The 24376-nt window shown below is 47.5% G+C and overlaps 2 long non-coding RNA genes across 2 annotated transcripts; one reads left to right on the top strand and one right to left on the bottom strand.

Annotated features, from left to right (window-relative positions):
- Positions 1 to 3693: 3693 nt before the first annotated feature.
- On the top strand, positions 3694 to 11128 carry LOC141408407 (uncharacterized). The gene is made up of 2 exons (XR_012422804.1): positions 3694 to 3887; positions 7731 to 11128. It is a non-coding gene; the product is annotated as an uncharacterized lncRNA (long non-coding RNA).
- Positions 9295 to 22491, bottom strand: LOC123568678 (uncharacterized). Its single transcript, XR_006692120.2, has 2 exons — positions 22009 to 22491; positions 9295 to 9525 (listed from the first exon to the last, which is right to left on the bottom strand). It is a non-coding gene; the product is annotated as an uncharacterized lncRNA (long non-coding RNA).
- Between the last annotated feature and the right edge of the window lie 1885 nt (positions 22492 to 24376).

Raw genomic sequence — 24376 nt, 5'->3', positions numbered from 1 at the left:
AGCGATGGAGAAGCTGGGCACGGTGGTTCACACCTGTAATCTCAGCACTTTGGGAGGCTGAGGTGGGCGGATCACCTGAGGTCAGGAGTTTGAGACCAGCCTGCTAACATGGCGAAATGCTGTCTCTATCAAAAATATAAAAATTAGCCAGGCGTGGTGGTGCATGCCTGTAATCCCAGCTACTCAGGAGGCTGAGGCAGGAGAATTGTTTGAACCTGGGAGGTGGAGGTTGCAGTGAGCCGAGATCGCACCACTGCATTCCAGCCTAGGTGACAGAGCGAGACTCCATCTCAAAAAAAAAAAAAAAGCGATGGAGAATATCTTAATGATGCAGATTAAACTTAAAAGTGTGCTGTGTCTGTGACTATTACACATCTATGAAAAATGAGGAAATATTCTTGCAGTAAGTGAAAACTAGTATCTGAGCCACCGTGAAGTCACTCACATCGTTGATGAACAAGGGAAGTTTCAACAAATAGTTTTGTCATTTCACTTTTTTTCTTTTTTTTTTTTGAGACAGAGTTTTGCTCTTGTTGCCCAGTCTGGAGTGCAATAGCATGATCTTGGCTCACTGCAACCTCTGCCTCCCAGGTTCAAGCAATTCTTCTGCCTCAGCCTCCCGAGTAGCTGGGATTACAGGCACCTGCCACCATGCCAGGCTAAATTTTTTTTTTTTTCATTTTTAGTAGAAATGGGTTTTCACCATGTCGGTCAGGCTGGTCTTAAAATCCTGACCTTGTGACCTGCCCGCCTCGGCCTCCCAAAGTGCTGGGATTACAGGTGTGAGCCACCGCGCCCGGCCCATTTCACTTTTTTTTTTTTTTTAAACCCATTAATGTAAATGAAAATATCAATCAACATCCCTGTGGGAATTACACTGGCTTGTCAATTGCGATCATAGACTAGCTCCAAGTAGAGGAGTTCTGCAAAGATCAACTAAAGCATTCTGTGAGAATCAGTTGTTTCTACGTAATTTATGATAAAGGATAGTATATATTTTATTATTATTTGTAAGATATATGCCACACATTCTTTAGACCTGTAAAATTACACACATACATACACATGTTTTTCCCAAAGAGCCAGTTGTTAAACATTTGCCAGTGCACCACCGACTGCGCTCATGGGAGAGACCATTGTTCTTTTCCTGTTGAGCCCCTGCTTCAGTTCTAGGACTTGTATGATGTCAGCTCTTAATGGCTCACCCAGATATTGGGGAAGGAGCTAGAACCTGTACTTCTCATCATCCTTTCCAGCCCCCACCAGAGGAAGACTATTTCTAGCTGCAAGGAGGCATTTCCCCCTGGGGTCCCAGCAAAGAAAGTATCTTTAGGACACTTCCCTGGGCAGAGAGCAGAAGGACCCAGAACCCTGGAACTTGCCTGTGAAGCTCCGGGGCGTCTCCATCTTTGCTTGACTCCATCCATAATCTGAGCCCTGGCATCACCTTGGGTGGGGGCACCATGCCCTCTGGTCTGGACTTTGATAAGAGCCTCCAAACCGGCCTCCCTGCTTCTATTCTTGCCCGCTTTACAACGTGTTCTCCACGTGCTCCCAGAGGGATCCTTTTTTTTCTTTTTTTAATTTTAAAAATTGTTTATTTTTTTAAATGGAGATGAGGTCTCACTCTGTTGCCCAGGCTGGAGTGCAGTGGTGCAAACATGGCTCATTATAGCCTCCTACCCCTGGGCTTAAGTCATCCTCCTACCTCAGCCTTCTGGGTAGCTGGGACCACAGGCATGCACCACCACGCTCCGTTTCAGAGGGATCCTTTTAAAACCTAAATCAGGCCAGGCGCGGTGGCTCACGCCTGTAATCCCAACACTTGGGGAGGCTGAGATGGGCAGATCACAAGGTCAGGAGATCAAGACCATCCTGGCTAACATGGTGAAACCCTGTGTCTAGTAAAAATACAAAACATTAGCCGGGCATGGTGGCACGCGCCTGTAGTCCCAGCTCCTCGGGAGGCTGAGGCAGGAGAATCACTTGAACCCAGGAGGCGGAGCTTGCAGTGAATTGAGATCACACCACTGCACTCCAGCCTCGGTGACAGAGCGAGACTTTGTCTCAAAAAACAAAACAAAACAACAACAACAAAAAAACAAAACAAAAAAACTAAATCACATTGTGCTACTCCTCAGCCAGAAACCCTGCAAAAGCCCCCCCGGGTGTCCCCTCAGGCCTCGGGCTACCTCATCCCCATGTCTTAGGGCTCTGCCCTTCCCTCTGCTCCCCCTCTGCACCAGCCACACTGGCCTCTGCCGTTCCAGGCTTCTCCCCTCTCAGAGCCTTTGCTCTGGCTGTGTCCTTGGTCTGGGATAATCTTCACCAAAATACCTGCTTGGCTCATTCCCTCACCTCCTTCAAATCTTCACTCAAATCTCACCTCCCTACAGAGGCCTGTCTTCAATTCCCTTCAACACTGTCCCTGACCCCCACCCCAATGCACCTAAGCACCCAATGCTGATCTACTTTCTGTTTGTTCTTAGTCTTTCTCACTTCATAATAGACTAATGTTCTTATTATCTTTGCAATGGAATCTGAGTTCCATGAGGGCAAGGATTTTCGTCTATTTCGTTCACTGATACCCCCATACTCCAAAAGCCGGGCACGTGCTGGGTGTCAGTAAATATTTTTGAAGAAATGCTTTGGGGAAGGAAGGGCAGCTTCTAGAAAGGAGCATGTGTGGAAGAGCAGGAAACACTTCCTTTCTCTATTGGTGCTGGGGTGGGAGGAGGCCAGCCTGCTCAGCCGGTTTCCCAGCTCCTCTCCCGCTCAGAACCTCTGGGGCCCTGTATTAGTCAAGGCTCTCTAGAGAGACAGAACCAATGGGATATGTGTATATATATGTATTAAGAAAGAGATTTATTCTAAGGAATTAGCTCATGCAATTTTGGGGGTCAACAAATCCCAAGACCTGCAGCCAGCAGGCTCGAGACGAGGAAAAGCTGACGTTCCAGTTCGAGTGAAGAAAATACTGATGTCCCAGCTTGAAGACAGGCTGGAAGAATTCCCTCCTAATTTTGGGAGGGTCCGCATTTTTGTTCTATTCAGGACTTCAACTGATTGGATAAGGGCCACTTAGATTAGGGAGGGCCATGTGCCTTCTTCAGTCCAGCAGCTCGAATGTTAATCTCTTTGAGAAACACCCTCGCAGACACACAGAATAATGATTGACCAAAAATCTGAGCACCTTGTGGCTGAGTAGAGTTGACGTAAAATTCACCACTGCAAGTGCTTTGCCTGGCCCAGCCCTCACAGAGCAGGCTCAGGGACAGGTGACCTTTCACCAAGGAACCGTTCTCTATCCAGGTGGCCTGTAAACACGACTCTTTCTCTTCTCCTGCTCTCCATGGGCCTGGAACCTGGGTAGAAGGAGAGGGAAGGTGGCCTAGAATGACCTTTGAGGCCTTGGCTCAGCCTTTGTTTTCTCATCTGTAATATGAACTTAAAACAATATCCCTTATCTCACAGTCATAAGGCTGAAATGAGAAAATGCTTTGGCAAACAGAATGCATTTTGCAAGCCTGAGGTATTAATCTTGCAAGCTACTCACTCCTACACGTCTCTGGCAAGTGTCTATCCACAATAAGGAAAGGGTTAAACCTGCCTTCTTATTTGTACAGTTTCTCATGTCCCTAGGAGGAGCAAAGAACAAGGCTTATAAATAGGATCAGGGTCTTTGCAAACAACAGTAGCAACAACACATTTGTCTGAGAGGCCAGGTTGAGAATTGGTGCTTGCTCCATCTTGCACCCTAGAGACAATCCTCGGACTGCTGAACTTCTCCACTCTCACGGCATTGCCCATCAGGAGGGATTGCAGTTCTGAACATGATGGATCAGATGCAATATCAGAGGAGCTTCACGTCTGCAGGCCTGTCCCAGGTGAGTTCTCGCAGGTATATCTGAAAGCCAGAGGATGAATGGGAGACCCAAGGTCCCAAATGCTCAAAGAATGTATGTTCTCAGTGGTGCTTCCTACTATCCTCAGCACATCATCCCTTCCTCCCGGCCCTGTGGGGTTGGGAAGCAGAAATGAGAAGGCACTTTCCTTTCTCCAGACCTTTTTTTCTGGCTCCTCCACCCAGTCACTGGCAGAGCCAAAGTTCAGGTAGAAACTTGTCCAGCTGGACTGCCAGAACACCAATACCATCCGCTGCCCACCTGTGAAAGCTGCCTGGCAAGATGGAGCATGGATGCCTATCCCATGACACCGGGTGACGAGAAGCACAGGGTGTTCCCAGCACAGGGGCCTTTCACGGAGACAGATGACTGATGGAAACCTGCATTGACTGGGGCAGGGAAGTGTCTGTCCTCCTGTCCCTGCCAATAGCAGAGAGCATGGACTCACCCCATCCTTGTTCTCTGGGAGGACCACACCCCAATACCCATCCTCAGATACTATCTGTGTTGGGGCTTCACTTCAGAGGTGGATATGAAGCTGCTTGGTTTCATCTCACAGTTGAGGTGAGGCTAATTCATTCATTCGATGGTTATTTATTGAGAGCCTATTCTGTGCCTGTGTATTGGCACTGTTCTCAATCTCGGAATCCAAGAACAAACAACATAGACAAGGTCCCTTCTGTAACGGAACTTACGTTCTAGTTGGGGAAACAACAGCACACATATGAACACGTGTAAAGAGGAGGAAAATGGCCCAGATCTGGGCTTTGGATGTATCACTGACTAGCTGTGTGACCTTGGGCAAGTAATTTAACTGTTGTCAACCTCAGTTTTCTCGTATTTAAAGTCAGGAGGATAATAACAACATTGATGTCATGGGGTTGTTGTGAGAATTATTTGAAAGTATATGAAGTACACAACAGAGTTCTTGGCTCACAGTAGACATCCCCATGCACACATGTACCCATTATTGTTATTGCTGTTGTTATAGTTAATATCACTTACCTAGAAACGGAATCAGAAGAGACCAAAATGCCATATTCTTTCTTTCAGTAAAGTGACACCCAGGAAGGGGTGAGCCAAAAGCCATGTCTGTACAGCATCACCAGCTTTTAGTTGGTAAAACATCAGTTCAGCCAACTCCTTGAGTGTTTGGTCAACAAAGGCTTTAACAACTGACTTTTTTTTTTTTTTTCATTAGTGGGATCAGGTGGTTGTTTGAATTAGATGAACCAATTGATTCTTCTAATTGAATGAATCAATTCATTGTTCTAATGTCATGGTGACCCAAACTAAGATTGGTTACAGTTTTATCTAAGGCCCTGGGTACTTTCTCTTTCACGATGAGCCTTTTGTCCTGGTTCTGTCGTAGTTTTATAGCTGTTAAAAACGTGTGATTGAGTGTGAGGATGCACGTATGTGCATGTGTGTACATACACACATATATACACAAAAGACATGCCAACCCATCACTATCCCTGCTGAGTTGAGACCAAGAGAATGCAAACTTTATATTTTGCCAACAGCTTTTACCTCTTCTCAGCCAGTTTCTTTCTTTCTTTTTTTTTTTCAGAGCAGAAGCCAAAGAGCCAAATGGCATAGTCTGAATGTGGTCACTATCCTGCCAGCCACTGGGCCAGACTCTGGCTGTTGGCACAGGGTTCTGCTGCCCGTTGTGAGATAGCATCAGCTCTGCCTGGCATGGAAAAGGGAGAGTTGGCATTGTCAGCCTGTAGGTGCTTGTGGGGAGGAGGTAGAGGATGTTGGTTACTGGCAGGCAAACCTGTTGCCACTGAAACTTGGCACGTCTGGGTGGCTTCAGCAGTCCAGACAGAGAATTAGCAGGGAGGAAGAGCTCCACAGAAGTGCCCATCTGGCTCCTTGGTACTGTCCATGGAAAGAGATTTCTTCCTTGGTAGAGAACTTGGTACCTTGGAGAGGCAAATCTATTCATAGTGGGGTAAGTCTATAAGTCTAACCATAATCCTAGGATGACTCTGACCCATCATCTAGGAGAGGTCTCCTAGGGTTCTTTTTGCCCTGTGTGTGGGGAATACACACACACACACACACACACACACACACACACACACACACACACACAGACATATATTTCAGACGGAATTTTGCTCTTGTTGCCCACGCTGGAGTGCAGTGGTGCCATCTCGGCTCACTGCAACCTCTGCCTCCCTGGTTCAAATGATTCTTCTGTTCCAACCTCCCAAGTAGCTGGGACTATAGGCTCACGCCACCATGCCCGGCTAATTTTTATATTTTTAGTAGAGATGGGGTTTCACCATGTTGGCCAGGCTGGTCTCGAACTCCTGACCTCGAAGTGATCCGCCCACCTTGGCCTTCCAAAGTGCTGGGATTACAGGCATGAGCCACCTTGCCCGGCCCTGGGACTTATATTTTCTAAGTGTTTCCTGTAGAAGCAATAAATGCGGCTTCTGAGCTCTTGGAAATTGGTGAGCTGGTAATGTCTTGACAATTGCTCCTGTATGCTCTGGGAGCATCAGCTCCCATTGTCACCCCAAGTCCTTGATGGAGTCCATAAGGGCTCTGCTTCCCTGGGCCAGGAGACAGGCTGCATACCCAAGCACCTTTCCTTCCACATGCAGACAGCCTGAGAGCACTGCCTGAGGAGTCAGGAGACCAGGATCCCAGGGTCAACACTGCCTTTTACAAGCTGTGGGACAGACACAAGTTGCTTAACTTCCTCAGGCCTCAGTTCCCAGCTGCCCTACCTAAAGTGGTGAGGATTAAACGAAATACTACAGGTGGAAGCAAACTGTAAAAAAAAACTTCAAACACATGCAAGGGGTTACATTAAGCTCTCCACACAACCCTCCCACCAGATGAGCTCCCTGGGACGACTTTTTCATCCTGTCTTGTTAGAAAGCTGCTTACTTGGATAAAGCCCTCAGGAGATGCAAGATGTTCATCCCGAGGGAACCTCCACTCCCTCCTGGCCTGTCCGCCTGATCCCTAGATTTTTCTCCACCCTGAAGCTCTCAGCCTTCTCCAAAGCTAGTCCCTGAGCAAGCGCAGACTTGAGCAGGGGAAGGGAGAGCCAGAACAACTACAGAAAGAAAAGATTAGGGATTCTCTTTCTATTCCTTTCTTGGTTTCCTGTTCTGAGCTGGGTGAGCAGCCTGATTTATTTTTGACAAATGTATCTGCATTATGAATTATATTGGGGATGGAATTGTTACATTAAATCAAAGTTAATTTTCGACTTCTGTTCAGGGCGCCATAAATAATCAACTCCAGGATAAGGTTATGGACTGAAGTCGCCCAAATTATGCTAATGAGGATGATTAAACTTTAGAATTTTAAGTTTCTGTAAGAATAACAATCAGTTAGCATTTACATTTCTGCCATGCCCTAGGATCTGCTGCTTTCTCTGAAGCTGCTATTAAATATAAATAATAATACCATTTTTTAAAGTCAAGTTGAGCCCTTTGGGGCATATTCTATTCTCTTTCCTGGTGCTCAGCTTCTGCAGATGTGTCTGAGGCAACCAGAGAAGGAAGGGAGGGTGGCACAGAGGCCACAGAAACTGCATTTGCATTTGCCTTAGAACTGCAAAGGGATTTTCAAGTTCTAACAGAGACAATAATTAAGTTTTGCCTTGGTCCATTTGGTGAGGAATGCCAGGAAGCCCTGTTGAGCTTTAGAAGTGCTACCCTCAGTGAGCCGGCAATGATTTCCAAGGGATTTTGAATTTAGGATGGGGTAGCAATTCCTAGCCTTTTCTGCTGAGATGCTGTGTGTCTTTGGGTCCATTGCATTCACTTTATGTGCTCTGTTGTCCCTCCACAGGCTCTGGGGACCTTATAGAGGATGCTGCTGAATTCCCTAGCTTGGCTTACAGAGGAGCAAAAAGATTCCGTTGATTTCCAGCCTCATGTTTAGCCACCTGTTATCAAAGCCTGCCCCGAGAGATGTTCATCTCCTGATGTCTATGTGGGGCCCAGGTGGCTGCAATCAAAATGACAGGTCAGCTCAGAGGTTAGGTTGCTGGCTGAGTGGCTATTGTTTATCCCAGTTTCAATTTCATCGTCATGACAACCCACACAAGTCATTGTCCCAGCCGATGCCTCTGTGTGACGGAGTGTGAGGAACGTGCTTCGTCCCAGCTCGCTCTGCCTGACGGACGAAGAGCCGTCTCTGCTCTCGGGTGGCTGCTCCTTTCTTTCCTCCACGTGTTCACAGTGTTCTTATTTTCTCCACCACTTACCCAGAAATTGTTTCTGAAAAGTGTCTCATTTCAACTGAATTTGGCGCAGAGCGATTGGGAACATTGCTCGGCTGGGATTTGCTCTCTCTCCTCAGCAGTTTTGCAGGCCTTATCTCACTCCTGTGGGCTTCCAGAACTGCTGGGACCCCTGGCTGAGATCAAGTGGGGGGCAGTAGATGGGAACCTGCCTGTTTCACACTCGGATCATCCAAGGGAAGACACGAACGTTCTGCACACACAACATAGTATAAGCACAAAACTTGCCTTAATGTGTCTTCCAAGCTATGCGGGACCCCTTCCTTGAAAATTTCAAGAGACAGATGGCTGGTGTTTCTGTTGTGCTCCATGGCTCTGAGAAATCCTGTGTCTGTGTAGGGCTGTTGAGATGCCAGCTCTGGATGGTAACATCGGTGAGCCTGGAAGGCTTTGCCTTGGAAGCATGGGGCCTGTGTCTACTGAGCTTCTCTTTTGGGTCCTCCAGCACTTGATGATTCTGAGAACACATGTTCCTTTACTTTAGGGAGCAACCTCAAAAATGGACCCTTCTTCTTCGCTCTGGCATGGTGGTGATTCTGTTGGGAGGCGCCTTGGGCCAGATATATCCTATTCTGGAGGCTCACAGGCAGGCCCAGCACTGAGAGAAACCCTGCCTGGCCCGACAAGCCTTCTCCTGAGGGTGGCTTCTCCTGTGGCTACAGGATCATCTATATTGGTCAAACGGATGGTACAAGATGTTTTAAAAAGATATTGGGATTGGTTTGACTGAAAGAGAGGCTGTGAAGGACTGGGGTGCTCATTAAGAGTCTCAGAATCAAGGAAGGTTGTTATGGAGACAGGCTGATCACTGCCGTGGGAAAGGCTGGGGTGAGGCAGGTGGATCACTGCCGTGGGAAAGGCTGGGGTGAGGCAGGTGGATCACTGCTGTGGGAAATGCTGATCTGAGGCCCATATGCATGGCCCCTGTTGTCATGGTGGGGGTGGTGGGGAGACACAGAGTTGAGCCAGGCAATGGGAAAGGGCAGAAAGCAGATATGGGAGTTGAGAGCCGGGGCTGAGCCAGCAGAACTGGGAGCAGGAGCGCTGTTAGAAAGTGGTTTGATCTGGGGCTCAAGCCGACTGAGTTGGTCAACACTAAGAGCCAGCAGGCTTCACCTTCTTCATCTTTATTCATTCAACAGACATTTTTGGAGTATTTACTACATGCCAGGTGCTATTCTAGGCACTCATCAGTGAGTGGTCAGTGAAACAGACAAAAATCCCAACCCCAACAGGGTTTTACCTTCTAGTGGAGCAGCCAGGCAATAAGCAGATCACTTAGACACTCAGGATGTCAGATGGTTCCAAGTTCTGGGGAGGGGCATAGGAATGGTGGTGGTGCTACAATTTAAAACAGAGGGGTCAGGTTAGCCTTTGTGAGATGATGCTCCAGCAAAGAACTAACTGGGAGAGGGCTGGGGTCATGGGGACACCTAGGGGAAGATCAAGGCAGAGGGAGCAGCTAGGGCAGCACCCATGGGCCTGGTGTGCTGGAGACCAGGGAGGGGCCTGTAAGACTGGAATGGGGTGATCGAGAGGCGACCGCAGGGATGAGGTCTGAGGTGTCAGAAGCCAGAGCACGCTGGGCCTTGCAATCTTTGTAAGGGCTTTCTAGGTGGAATGGGAGGTCGCAGGCAGGATGGAACAGAAGAGGGGTATCATCTGCAGGCTCTTACAGGATCCCTCTGGCTGCTGTGCTGAGAATATGTTAAATTTGAGATGATCTGCTTAGATTAAGTCCTGACTCTGTCATTGTCACTGGACCGAGAAGGTCTTCATGACTACCAGACTATCTCAACTCTCAACACTAGGATTTGAACATCTTTAGGAAAATGTTGAATTGAATGTGTCACAAATTTGTCAAAATGAGCAAACTTATCAAGACGCAGACTCAGCTCAAAGTGAATATGACCTTGCCCCACTGCCCTCCCTGGCGTTAGGGACACCAACCACTGCCAACTCCAACCCCTGGCTCCCACCCTAGTCAAATTCTCCCAGGTCCCTGGAGCTTTTCTTGGGACTCCAGGGCCTCACAGCCACGGACTGTGGGCTGGCCATGCAGCTCTCCACTCCACCACGAGGGGGCCTTGTTCAGTCCACTGCACCACCCACCACCATCGGCTAGCTTCCCGCAGCCTCTGCTTTTCCCTCCTGCCCACCGGTGGCTCTCCAGGGAGCGTCCTCTGCAGGCCCTCTTCCGAACTGAAGGAATCTGCGTAAAACCTCCTGGTGCCTAACTCAGATCTGCTCAAGCTCCAGGAACTCCAGCTCCCTGACACTACCTCTTGGAGCATGCCAACCCCAGAGATTAGCAGCACCTATCATCTCCCTGGTTTTCTTGGGAGTTTTCATTTAAGACCTGCCCATTAGACCTAAGAATGCTCCTCATTGATTCTCCCATGATCCCCAAACCAGGAAGGTCGGTGATAAGCCCCAGGGGCGTGTCACTCTTCGGCGGCCTCCCTCTCTAGGAGGAGGAAGGTACAAGAGGTAGAATAGTTCACACTCCTTCCTGGTGGTCCAGCAGATTGGCCATGGGGGTCTCAATGTTGTGAGAGGGGCTGGGACTATGCGCCCCTCACAGTCCGTTCCCGCTTCAACATTTACATCGTCTGTGTGATGTCACTTGTTGGTGAATGGGAACTGATTGTCTTGTTTGGCCGGGGTGGGTCTGGAGGTATCTTTAGGGACACTCCTAGCTGAGTTTTTTCCACACCACTGACAACCATGCTTTGTGAGTTACCGTCTGAGGAGAGATCTGACCTGGCAGAATCAAAGGACATGGGTTTAGGAAAGGATCCAAATTACATTGAGGGCGATCCCACTGCTGTTCCAAACAGTCAAATACCCCCTTTTGATTGAATAGGTTTGTTATTAAAAATGCATTTAAAAAAATGAAATCGAAAGCAAATCCCTTCAAATAAAATTTCAGCCTTGTCTTAAATCCAGTTTATTTGAAAGTTCCATCTTCTCACACTTTGCATAGAGCTGTGCTGGAGAGATCATAGCCCTCTGTCCCCTGAGCATGATGAACCAGGAAGGTAGATATCAATCAGGTTTCCTGAAATCTGTGCAGAATGCTCCTTAGTTATTTTCTGGATACTGACATGTGCGAGGTGATCGCCTAAATTTTGTTGCATGTCACTCCACAGAAATTCTCATATCCCTTAAGGACTGAAGCTTGAACTGATATGGAACCCGTGACTCAGTAGCAGTTGCCTGCTAGCCCCTTTTGGGCTTCTGCTCCTTTGTCCATTGCATCCCCTAAACTCAGCCTACCTGGTTACTTCATATCTGTTGGCAGATTGACTCCCTCCCTCCAGACCATTTTCAATAAGAAGATCTTCCTTATTTGACTAGGAACAAATACCATGTGGCTTCCCTATGACCTGTATGCTGCCTTGATCTTCTACCCTTGGAAGAAACAGAAGGAGTGAGAGAATTATGTCAGCCAAGACAGCGTTAACTTTAATCCTGCTTAATTCCAGCTCCACAATGAAAGCCTCACTTTGAGACTTGATTGAGGTGAGTTTAGGTCAAATAAGAGGAGGTTTCATTCAGTCACATCGTCATTTATTCAGCCAACATTCACAGAGCCAGGCACAGAGCTTGGAGCTGGGAGTCAGAGGAACAATACTTGGTCCCTGCCCTTCAGAGAGACAAACAGAAACAAATAGGAAATAACTGCAACATAGGCAATTAATTCTGAAGTGAAAGGAGGCAGGCGCCCATGCTGGGGAAAGTCACTGATGGACAGTTGTAGCTTTCAGGGAGGGGACACAGGGGCAAGGAGAAAGCAGAAGAAACTGACTTGAGTTGGATTTTAAAGGCTGAGTAATAAACTCATAAAAGTAAAATTATGGGGCTGGGCACAATGGCTCATGCCTGTAATCCCAGCACTTTGGGATGATGAAGGGGGCAGATCACCTGAGGTCAGGAGTTTGAAAACAACCTGGTCAACATGGTGAAACCCCATCTCTCCTAAAAATACAAAAAAAAAAAAAAAAAAAAAAAAAATGGCCGGACATGGTAGCACACACCTGTAGTCCCAGCTACTCAGGAGGCTGAGGCAAGAGAATCAGGTGAACCTGGGTGGTGGAGGTTGGCAGTGAGTCAAGATTGTGCCACTGCACTCCAGCCTGAGTGAATGAACAAGACTCCATTTCAATCTCTCTCTCTCTCTCACTCTCTCTCTCTCTCTCTATATATATATATATGTGTATATATATATGTGTGTGTGTGTGTGTGTATATATATATATATATAAAGTAAAATTAGGAGTTCATGACCTCCTGGAGAGATGACTAGCAGGAATTGCAAATGGATTCTGAAAGGATTTGGAGAATGTGGATATTACGGGACAAAGCCTAGACTTGCACCTGGAGATGAACGTTCAAGCTGTGTTTGCCAGGATGTCATCCTTGGCAAATCACTCAACATCTCTGTGTCTTAACTTCCTCATCTGTACAGTGGGAAATACAAAAATGCCTGCCCTGCTTATCTCATGGAGCTGCTGGGAGGATCAAAAGTACCAGTGTATGTGAACATGCCAGAAATCAGTTAAGTGTGAGGCACGTAAAAGCATTTTAAAGCATTATGTTTGGAAATAATTTCAAGTTTACAAAAAGTTGCAAAATGAGAGATAGTACAAAGAATATTCATATTCACTTTATCCAGATTTACTTATTGCTTATAGTTTAACCCATGTATTATTTATTCTTATTCTCTGTCTCGTATATATGTATAAATATACTATATGAACATGTGGTTATACATGTATGTTTATACATAATTTTTTCCTGAACCATTTTTATATTACATATATTATGGCTCTTTACCCCTGAATACTTAACAGTGTGTTTTTCCTAAGAATAAGAATATTATATGCCACAGTATAGTTAACAATTTTATACATTTACATGTGTAAATCCATCACCCATATTACAAATTTTTTGCTTGGTCTAATAATGCTCTTCAAAGCATTCTCCCTTCTAGTGCAGGATTCAGTCTAGGGGGTCAGATACTGCATTTGGTTTTCAAGTTTTTTTAGCCTCCTTTAATCTGAAATATCCCACAGCCTTTCTTTGTCCTGTGCAATGTTGATATTTGTAAAGAATACAGTGCTTCCATTTTTGCATTCATCTACTGTTTCTTCATTTTTAATCTGGGGTTGTGCTAACCTCCCAACTCCGGCATTCTCTCTGCTTTTGCTAGTTGGACCTCAGAATTCTACTGCAACCAAGAGCTTTCCCTTCTTTTCTCTTTCTGTCTTTTTCTCCTTCTTTCCTTCTCTTTCTTTCTTCCTTCCTTCTTTCTCTTTCTTTCTTCCTTCCTTCTTTCTTTCTTTCGCACTCATTTACACAGCAACCAGGGAGCTCCTGGGATGAAAAGACAAGCCTTGTCTACAGGGCACGGACACAGACATGTCTGATGGATGGGGAGTGAGGGGAGCAGATAACACAGAGAGTGACAGGGCACTCACAGAGAACTCGCCTGAGTGGTCAAGCTGGACCCAGTCCCTGGCCCCGCCGTTCATATGGGAGTGTGGATACTTCGTCTCTTCCTGACCCAGCCCCTTGGTGGCATGTATGTGTTTGTGAGAAAGGGGTCTCTGCACGCCCATGAACTGAAGTATCTGTAACATGAGGCTGTTCAGAAATCCTTGCTGTGTGACATCCCTGACTGACTGAGAAGAAACACCCTCCTTGTTCACAAAATCAGAGTTGCTGGATGAATTGGCAGAGATCCCTGCTAAGGCGGGGTCCGCAGCTATGCTTGGGGTAGAAGCAAGGGACCAAGGGGATGGGTCATTGGAGCAGCGCCTTTCCTGGGCTTTGAAAGCTCCTGCATGGCCATCAGGGATGGGAGTCTTGGTGGAGGCCTCCCCACTCCAGTGCAAGGGAGCAGGTGGGCCCAGCTTGGCAAACCGAAGAGCGCTGTGGGACAGCTGTGTGGCTAGCTGGATAACATTTTAGGTGCCAACCTCGTGTTGCTTTCTGTGCTGTGAGCATTTCCCCTCTCACTTAACAGGAATGACATCCTGAGTTGCAGCTTTCCCAGTAGTGGCAAAATCTAGGGAGCCCTTCTGTTCACTAACTTTGGACTTCACTCCTGTGGTGATGGGCTTGGTGGTGGCAAGATAATAGCAATAGAATAGAGTCCAAGAGGTAATGCCTTGGGCCTGGGACTTTGGTGGTAGGAAGAGAGAGCAAGGCCAGGGTAGGTCTGTGCAAGCATGGGACTTCCCTGAAGTCTCAGGGATAGATGAGAGCACTGACTCCCTAAAACCCTGGACTTTAAGCTGGACATGGTGGCTCATGCCTATAATCCCAGTAATTTGAGCCTAGGCAGGAGGATCGCTTGAGCCCAGTAGTTTGAGATGAGCCTGGGCAACATAGGGAGACCCCCATCTCTACAAAAATTAAAATAAGATAAAATTAGCTGGGCATAGTGCTGCAAGCCTGTGGTCCCAGCTACTTGAGAGACTGAGGTGGGAAGATCACTTGGAGCCCAGAAGTTGAAAGATACTGTGAGCCATGATGGCACCACTACGCTCCGGCCTGAGCAACAGAGTGAGACCCTGTCTCAAAAAGAAAAAAGGAAAAAGGCCTGTTCTTTCCACCGCTACACAGCTGAGGGCTTGGGGCATCAAAATTTAGGCATTAAGGTTAACAGAATCACCATTTTAACTTCCGGCTGCAGAAGCCTGTGACATTCAGGTTGCACTTGTCCACAGAATCACCGCAGAGACGGGTGCCCACCCCTCCCCACGTGCAGCTGTCCCTTGCAGCCGGCCTGACAGATGGCCAGTTTGCATCGTATTAATTGGCATTTGTTCCTTGGCTCCTGTGTGCCTACCTTATGCCCTTTACTCTTGTGCTTGCTACATCCCTGAAGGAAGTGGTGGTCTCTTCCCTTTTCCTGTGTTCACGCAGATGTGCCTCTGAACTCCAGGGACAATCGGGCCCGGGGGTTCACAGATGCACTGTTTTGCTCATCACCTCTCATGACCGGGGCTCAGACTGGGGCCTGTGATCTTGGATCCCAGGCTGCCTGAACACCCTGAGCAACGGAGGTAGGAAATGGGGTACTTGGCTCCTGTGTCCCCTCCCCTGGGAGATCTCCCTGACCCCCCTATTGAAACAGCCCCCCAACTGCCTTGCCTTCTTACCCTGGCTTAGTTTCCCTCATGGCACTTTTCATCCCATATTTTACGGTTTGTTTGTTTATTGTCTGTCTTTGCCATTTGAATTGAGCTCTACCAAGGCAGGGGTTTGTCAGTTTTGTCACTGCCAATTGTCCAGTGCCTAGAATAGTGCCTGGCACATAGCAGGCCCTCAGCAGATACTTGTGTTTGTTGAATAAATAAACGTCACCCTGCTGCTGCTAATGACGCCAATGGTGAAAAGTTCCTGGACCCTTCTCAGCACCCATAGCCAGAAACAAAGACATTCAGGCATTTGGCCTTCTCAGTCTCCAAAAAATTGATGCAAAGGTGTCCTGTGATTTGGAATTCACCTAGAAGGGGCCCTTCTCCTGTTCTTGCCTGGTTCTAACTCCCGGCAGGAGGGGCTTCTTAGGAGAAACGGTGAGCAGGGCCTGGGACTTCCAGAGCTCTTGTCAGTGTTCTGGAGAGGACAGGCTCAATGCCTCACTGGACCGGGCTGGTCTCAGCCTCGGTGTCCCTCTGCTGCCCCTCTCTCAATGGTGAGGCGTGCATTGCTTCTGACCCCAGGCCAAGAGAATTAGTATTCCTATCTCAATGCTCAGAGACTGTTTCAAGCTATGCTTGCTGGTAATGAGGCCCTGATCTTGCCCCCAGTTCTAAGAACTGGTCATGTGTCTTAGCACCTGTGCCCAAACCTTGTGCTTGGTGTGGCACATGTAGGTAAGGTGGTACCTGCCTCACTCCATAACTCTGTCTCCAGGATGCCTAGGGCCTGGATGCTCTCCCTCTGCATCCCAGCACCTAGGCTAGGCCCCTGCTGGGTATAGGACAGCATAGGAAACAGTGTCAGAGGCATTGTGTGGAAGGGGCAAAGCCATGGGTTCAAATCCTCTCTTCCTAGCTGACAGTCCTTGAGCAAATCTGTATTAACTCCCCTGAGCCCATCTTGCAGAATTGTTGGGAAGAAGAAAAGAGAAATATATATATGTATTTTTAAAAAGGCTAAACAGTAGTTCTTCTTACTATTAGTAAGTAACTGACTTCCTTGATGCTGGATGGCTTGCCTGCTCTTGTCTCCTGGGCTCCATGTCCCAGGTCTGTCCCCCTCCCACGGGGCTTGCAGCCCTTCCAGCCTGCCGCCTCCCACCCACACCACCACGGGCTCCTCACCCCAGACTCTTGCCCTCCTCCTGAGGCTCTTTTGTTTTTTAACAAAAACTCACTCAAGCTTCTGCAAGAGACAGAGTGTGCAGTAATTCCTAAAGGATGTTGCTGTGGTTATTTACCTTGGTTCATAAAGAAGGGCAATTAACGGTCAGCCCATTCATGAGCTGGAAGTACTATGATATAAAAGAAAGCAAAAATAGCAAATGAGTTTTCATTGATAGGACCTCACACTAGTGTTTGGGGTCCCAGTGTGCTGCTCAAACTTTGCTTTCCTAAGGAAGATAAAGCAGCCGAGCCAAAAATAACTAGACCTCCAGGTCTAACAAGGGGACTTAATAGCAAAAGGCTGCAAGGCATACCAGGGCGGGTCAGGGGTGGGGGTTCGCCCAGACTCAGGTAGCAAGGTCCACACTGCAAAGAACTTGGAAACAACGCTGACTAAAAGTCAGTCTGCTTTTCTTTAATCACTATTCCCTGGAAATTCTAAACAATATCAGTGATAAAATTCTTCTTCCCAAAAAGTCTTTTGTTGGTGTAAGTTCGAAATAATTGCAACAATTACAATTGAGTATGGATTTTATATATATATATATATATATATATATATATATATATATATATGTATATAAACTTCAAACTGGCACATTTTTACTTTTTTTTTTTTTTTGAGACAGGTCTCACTTTGTCACCCAGGCTGGAGTGCAATGGTACTATCAACCTCCTGGGCTCAAGTGATCCTCCGGCCTAAGCTCCCTAAATAGCTGAGACTACAGTGCACCACCACGCCTGGCTAATTTTTGGTATTTTTTATAGAGACAGGGTTTCGCCATGTTGCCCAGGCTGGTCTCGAACTCCTGAGCTCAAGTGATCCGTCTGCCTCAGCTTCCCAGTGCTGGGACTACAGGTGTAAGCCACTGTGCCTGCGCCTGGTCCACACTTTAATGACTTATTCTTTAATAAACATTATATGCACGTTGAAGTTAATTCAGAGAATTTCCAGTTGTTTGGAGGGCCTCTGACAGACATGGACTTATCTATACGGGATTGTTCTGAGAGTCAGTTCATAATTATCTGGAGTTGAGCTCCATTCAGGTGTCGCTTGTCCCTAACTCTTGGGGTAATACGTATTTCTGCATAAACAGTAGACTCTCAATCAACAATGACAGCAGCTAATTTTCAAGAAGCAGCACATCTTGAGTTACATCAAACATCAATTCTGTCGTTTGGTGGGACCACTTGGAATTTTTTATTTTTATTTTATTTTAATCTTTTTTTTCGAGACAGGGTCTCATTCCAACACCCAGGTTGGAGTGCAGTGGCACAATTTCAGCTCACTGCAACCTCTGCCTCCTGGGTTCAAGTGATTCTCCTGCCTCAGCCTCCTGAGTAGCTGGGATTACAGGTGCACACCACCATGCCTGACTAATTTTTGTATCTCTAGTAGAGATGGGGTTTCACCATGTTGGCCAGGCTGGTCTTGAACTCCTGACCTCAAGTGATCCACCTGCCTCGGCCTCCCAAAGTGCTGGGATTACAGGCGTGAGCCACCACACCCGGCCTGGAATTTTTATTTCTGCTTGAAATATAAAACAATAAAACAAAGTGGAAACCATGAAGTATAATATTTTTGTTTGGTAGTCGCAAGTTTCAATTCATACATGAAATATTTTGCTTAATATTTGGCTTAGTTTAAATATCTTTAAAATATTATATTTATTATTTCTTTATATTATCTCTATAATATCTTTAAAATCATATTTTTAAAATTAAAATGTATTATTCTTTTAAAGGTATTAATTGTTAATTGTTTTAAAGCTAAAAAATGAAGCCAAAGAAAGACAAAATATAACATCATTGGCAGAATTTAGTATTTGCCTAAATTGTGCCATTTGCAAATGTTTGAGTTTTATTAAAATTCACTTATTAATTACTAGACAATTATTTACCTAAAGTATTTTTTTAATCTTTTATTGGAATGATTATATATATGAGGTTCAATAAAAGAACATTTCCACTGTTTGTGTTTCATTTCTGGCCATTATTAATATTTGTTTCATTCCATGGTTATTACTGAAAATAATTTTGTTGAATAGAGGAAAGGGTTTTACAAAAAATCCACTCTGAGTGTGGAATGTGCTAGAACACCACTGACTATGCCAGTGGGAGGCGACTCCTGCTTCTGGTGTCCTGGCTCTGAGTACAAGGACCCAGTAAGCACAGGCTCTGCTCTGATGGGTGGGAGGGCTTGGAGGAAGCTTTCTAGGGGGTTAAGCCTTGCCATGAAGTGGGATGGCTGTGGTGAACACACTCCCTGGGTGGAAACTGCACTAAGACTCTGTGGTTAAGATACAGTTTCAGCTGCAGTAATGCTATAGCAAGCTCTGAAACAGCAGTGACTTTTACAAAATAGAAATATATATCTCTCTCCTATAACAGGATTGGTGCAGCTGCTCCCTGGTACAGGAACCTGGGCCCCTTCTGCCTTATTACTCTGGCATCCTGGGATTTGGCCTTATTCAGTGGTTTAAGGTGCCTTACCACCAGGGCTGCATTCCAGCCAGTGGGAAGGGTGATGGGGAAGAGGAGGGCATGCCCCTTTCCATAGCCCTGATTTGTAACTTGTATACATTTTGCTCACATCCCATGTGGCATCCTTTTGGCACAACTTAGTCGTATGGCCCCATCTAGCTGCAAGGGAGGCTAGGAAGGTGTTTTCTTTATTTTGGGCTGCTATGTGTCCAGCTAAAAATTCTATTGCCACAGAGGAGAGAAAAATGAGTTTTTGGGAACAACCAGAGATTTCTTCCACAGAAGTGTGACTTTCCTCTTTTCTGCAACTAAAGTTGTTGGTCCAGCAGTGGCCCCAGAAGGCACTGACATCATATCCACCTGGTGACATCCATCCAGAGGGAAACTGCTCCAACATTTGAAGAGCCTGCCTGGGGGCCAGGTAGAGGATGAAGGAGATGAGAAATTTAGGCAACATCTTTTTTCTTTTTTTTTTGCCTGGCTGGCCCCCAAAATGGTATTTTTCTCATTTTAAGCAACTTGGTGTTTGTACATTCAATTCAGCAGACTCAAGTGGATGAATTAAGGGGGATGGGAATAAACCAGTGTTTCCCAAGTTCGCCATAAGACTCATCCTGGGTGTTTTTTAAGTGTGCATCTTGGAGTCCATCCTGGGCATTCTGATTCAATGGTCTGAAATGGGACCCAGGAGTCTGCAGGTTTAACAAATTGCCCATGTGATTTTTAATCAGGCAAATTTATGAACCCCCGTGCTGTTTCCCCAGTGTATCCAGAGCCTGCCTGAACATGGAGATTAATCGCAAGGATATTCACGATAACATCTAGATCAGGAGCTACGGCACAGGTTTGGGAGGGGGCATGGGACCTGAGCTGGGAGACTGGGTGAGGTGGGGAGGTCAGGGTCCAGTGGTGCTCTCAGGGCATGGCTCTCTGAGGTCTCACAGCAGCCAGAGTTCATGGCTCTTCCCTCCAGACTCTGCCACCAGCAGGACTCATCTGCTCTCAGGGGATCTCCATTCACTTCTCCCACTCCCACCAACTGCTTTATTATTTCCTGTTTCCATTGAGAGAGAGCCTGATTGGCTGAAATAATTACTGTTGAGTGAATTACCTCCTACACCCAGTCATTTCTCAGGCCTCTGGTCAGCGTATGAGTTGGCTGCCCATGGCTCAAGGTGCCCACCTCCCTGTCCAGCCAGTCACAGGGTTCTAAACAGGAGAGGGGATGAAATCCTGCCTTGGTGAATAAGACCATGCCTGGTCCCACCCTGAGAGACAGCGTGATGAAGCATGGGAACATGGTACAGCCATGGAGGCACCGGCGGGGCTGGGTTTCAGGTGCCCACGGCTGTGATGCTGCACTCTGCCAAGTGGCCTCTCCCTGTGCTCTAGCAGGGCCTCACCACGCAGCCTCCCCTGCCTTCCAAGCACATTGGCGAGGTAGGGGATCCACACAGCAGATGCGGAAGAGTTAATCCAATAGAAGAGATTATTATCACAAGTCCTTCTACTGCACTTAGGAAATGTGCATTATTGAATCTCCCTAGCTGTTGAGGAGGATATCTGAGGATCAGTGGAGGGGAAAGTGAGCATGAAGGATTTTCTTGCCCGCTACCCATCTTGTCACCCCAGGGGAGCTGCTTCCTCCCTCTGACAGTCAGGCAGCGGGGAAGCCAGGCCATCAACCAGGGCCTGCCTGGGCTCTGGTCCTGCCCTCCAAGCACCTTGTGCCACTTCTGAGGTTGGCAACAAGTGGCAGCCCCCTCCTCTCAGCAGGTGAGAGGGGCGATCTGTCCTTCCCAGCCCATTAACACAGCACACACAGAGCAAGGTTAATGGACTTGAGACGGAGCTGGCAGGAGAGGGAGAGCCCTAGGGGAGCATGCAGCCCACCTTCTGTCTCTTAGGCCACTCTCTCTTCTTCCCAGCTCTGGGCACATTCACACAGTGGCCATCTGGGCACCTCAGCCTCAAAGACACACAGGGAGGTGGGGCAGGGGGCAGAGGGGCAGAGAAGCAAGGGAGTCATTGGTCTCCAGCACTCTCACCCACAGGTCCCTGAGGGATGGCAGCTGTCAGCTCGGTTAAGGGAGTCATTAGGACAGAAAATCAGCTTTTATGCCCACTCAGGTTGTGTGATTGAATTGTGGGTGCAGACAGAGACAGGCTGCAAATCTCTGTGGCACTAGAGCCTCTGTGTTTGCTAGACAAGGCACCAAAAGGGCAAGAGAGAAGAGAGGCATCCACATGGTGTGGGCGTTGTTCCCATCAGCCTAGCTCCTTGGAACCATCATTTACTCCGAAGTGGAAGGAAACAGCTCCAAGAGATGCAGATGGGTCTGAGGTCTGCCAGCACATCAGATGCAGATTAAATTCGAGGTAGGAGGTGAGAAAGTCCCCCATTTTCAGGGAGGATATGAGGTCAGCGGGTGCAAATTTCACAGATGAAAATGACACATTTCATAAACCAAGTTCTGGGTGGATTTTCACGCCCATTGATTTGAAAAACAGTCAAAGCTGCTCAGATTACTTTCTTCTGATGAGGTAAGGGGGACACCCTCCCAGCAGTACCACTTTACTGCAACTTGTTGGGCAGTGGCAGCGGTGCACTGTTCAAAGTTCTGCATGGTCCGCGGCTCAGATGTGAGAACCTCCCAGAATGGCCTTCCTCTTCCTCCCCAAGCTCATTCTCCTACAGTGGGGTGTGCACAGAGTGTGCGTGCACACACACAACACACTAAGAACAATTCAACTGTCTCACACATACTCAGGTTCACTTCTGACGTGCAGAACAAGTTGTTTCAGAAGCAATTCAGGTTGGATACCGGGAAGGACTTCCCAAACAGTTACGAGACAAGGACAGCTGTTACGGGGGGAGCTACGGGATCCTTTGCCCTGAAAAGGTTTATAAATAAGATTGCCAGAAACACCATCTAAGATAAGTACCCCTAATAACTCACCTTTCCAAAGGACTTGGCAAGGTATTTTCATGCCCCTCCTCATGTGTTTCTTGCTGGCAGTCACGTTTCACTACACTCATTTTCACAGAGGAAGAAAATAGGCTCAGTCATCCAATGAATTGACAAGGTCACACAACACCAACTGAAGAGCTGGGCCCACAGCTGAGGTCTCTGGACTCCTATTCCGGTGCTCCATGCACCTGATACTGCATCTGGCATTGGGGGTGGAGAGCTGCCCTGGACGTCTCTGGAAGGTCCTGCTCAGCAGAGAGGATGAGAAACCTGTCTCAGGGCTGCCCCATCCTTTTCGTGTCCTTGTTCTTTGTCCAGGGTCCTCTCACCAAAACAGATTAAATCCAGGCTCGAGCTGTGTGTCTGGAGCCACCACTGGCCTTCTGAAATTCTTCTTGGTGTGGGGCCAAGTGGATAAAGGAGGACCCTGCAAGGCTGATGGCATCATCAAGCAGGAGCGGCAGTTCGTCTGCTTCCTCCCAGTTACTGCAAGTTCTTCCCAGGCTCCCTTCTGTTTCCCAGCAGATGCTAAATGGAGAAGAGGAAAAACGTGCCCTCCAATGCTTGGTTCGTGGGGATATTCCCGTCTTTGGGTTTGGAGAGATTAGAATTTGAAAGGAGTGGGGGTTATGCGTATGTGTCTGTGCCTACATGTGTGGTTTGGGAACAGGCAACTTCTGCTTCCTAATAAAAAAAACTCAAGCTTGAAAGGGATTTGTTAAATCAACTAAAGTGGGCCCTTGGGGTCTCCATCTCTCTTCTGCACAAACCCTTGCCCAGTGTGTAAATGAATGAGGACCGCATGGATTTGACTTCACTGAGAAATGGCACTGGCTTATAAAATCCAGCGAGAAACATCATCAAGAGCCAGGTTTGTTTTCATCTCTTTGTCCACACACTCCCAGCAGCTTGTTCTAGCTGCTACAGCCTCCAGGCAGTGGGGTGTTTGCATGTTTGGGTGAGAGAAGGAGGAAGAAAAGTCACACTCACCAATCGACCAAGCCCAGGCCATGTGGGCGCTTGGAAGAACTGAGACTCGTCACCTTATTTACCAAAAAGGGGCTGGGTCCTGCTCCCCAGATGTAAGATTCAGCCTGGGAAATGGAGTGGGAGGTAGATGCTTGGATCCCCAATGCAGGGCTTCAAAGTAATAGGGAGAGTAACTTCGTCTTCCTTTCCATCTCTCCAGTCTTACTCTTAGGGCCTGATTACCGATGTGACGTACAGGATGATGCTGGTCTAGAAAACATTCCCCTCAAAGGAAGGCCATGGTCTTTGTAGGATACCCATTTGTGCTGGCGAATTGCAGAACGGGTTTGGTGGCAGAAGCGGTGGGAGAGAGGGAGAGGGAGAAAGAGAGCGCTCTCCTGTCTCTTCTCATAAGGATGCTAATCCTATTGGATCAGGGCCTACGCTCATGACCTCATATAAGCTTATTTACCTCCTTAAAGGCCCTGTCTCCAAATGCAATCATACTGGGGCTTGGAGCTTCGACAGACGACTTCTGTAGGAACACACACACTCAGTCTATGGCAGGCAGGGAGCTGGGGTGATGAGACTCGGGTCTGACCGGGCCCCTTCTTGCTTTGCAGGGACTTCAGAGGGAGAGCCAGCTCCCTCCGCATGGCAGAGGGTCTCTGCCTTCTAGAGGGAAACAAACATGCCCTCTGCCATGTCCAGGTGTCCAGGCCACATGGTCCCAGTCCACCCTCAAATGCTCTCAGTCACATCTTCCAGCTTAGGGGAGAGAAGGCTTGGCAACCTTCTTTCCCCTGTAGCCTCCAGCCCTATTTCTCAAGCCTTGTTCTAAGGGGAAAGCGGAAGCACAGACAAGTCACACAGCTTGTCCAGGCTCACACAGCATCTGGTGGCTGTTTCTGGGAACAAGAACGTATGTCTCCTCTTTCCTGGGAAAGTGTTAAAGCTGCCACAGGCCCGGCGGCTTCTTCCCTCTCTAGGAGAGCACGGGGTGTCCTGGCGCCACACCCCACTTTCTCTCCCTGGCTGCTTTTTTGTCTGACAGTGGGCCTGGTGCCTGTGTGCCGTGAACTTTGCAAGGGCCTCCAGAAATGTTGGAGACCTGAAAAAAGAATCGATTGGCTCCGAGATGCAAAAAGGGAACTTCAAAATCAAAATTAATAAATGACTACATGTCTACAAAGCATGCCAACTAGTCAACTGCCACTTAACTCCTACTTGTATCCAAATTATAATTAGTGTAGAATATGTCTGCAGTTTAAGAAGACTGATATGCTCTGGGCCTCCAGATATCAGACTGAATAGCATACGGAGGTCATGAAGAGACCCTGGCCCTCCTCGTCTCTGCCTCTGACTCAGAAAACTCAAGAGGGATGGG

Source organism: Macaca fascicularis, chromosome 14 (assembly GCF_037993035.2).
Source record: "Macaca fascicularis isolate 582-1 chromosome 14, T2T-MFA8v1.1".
Classification (NCBI taxonomy): Eukaryota; Metazoa; Chordata; class Mammalia; order Primates; family Cercopithecidae; genus Macaca; species Macaca fascicularis.
This window is presented reverse-complemented; position numbering and strand designations above follow the sequence as displayed.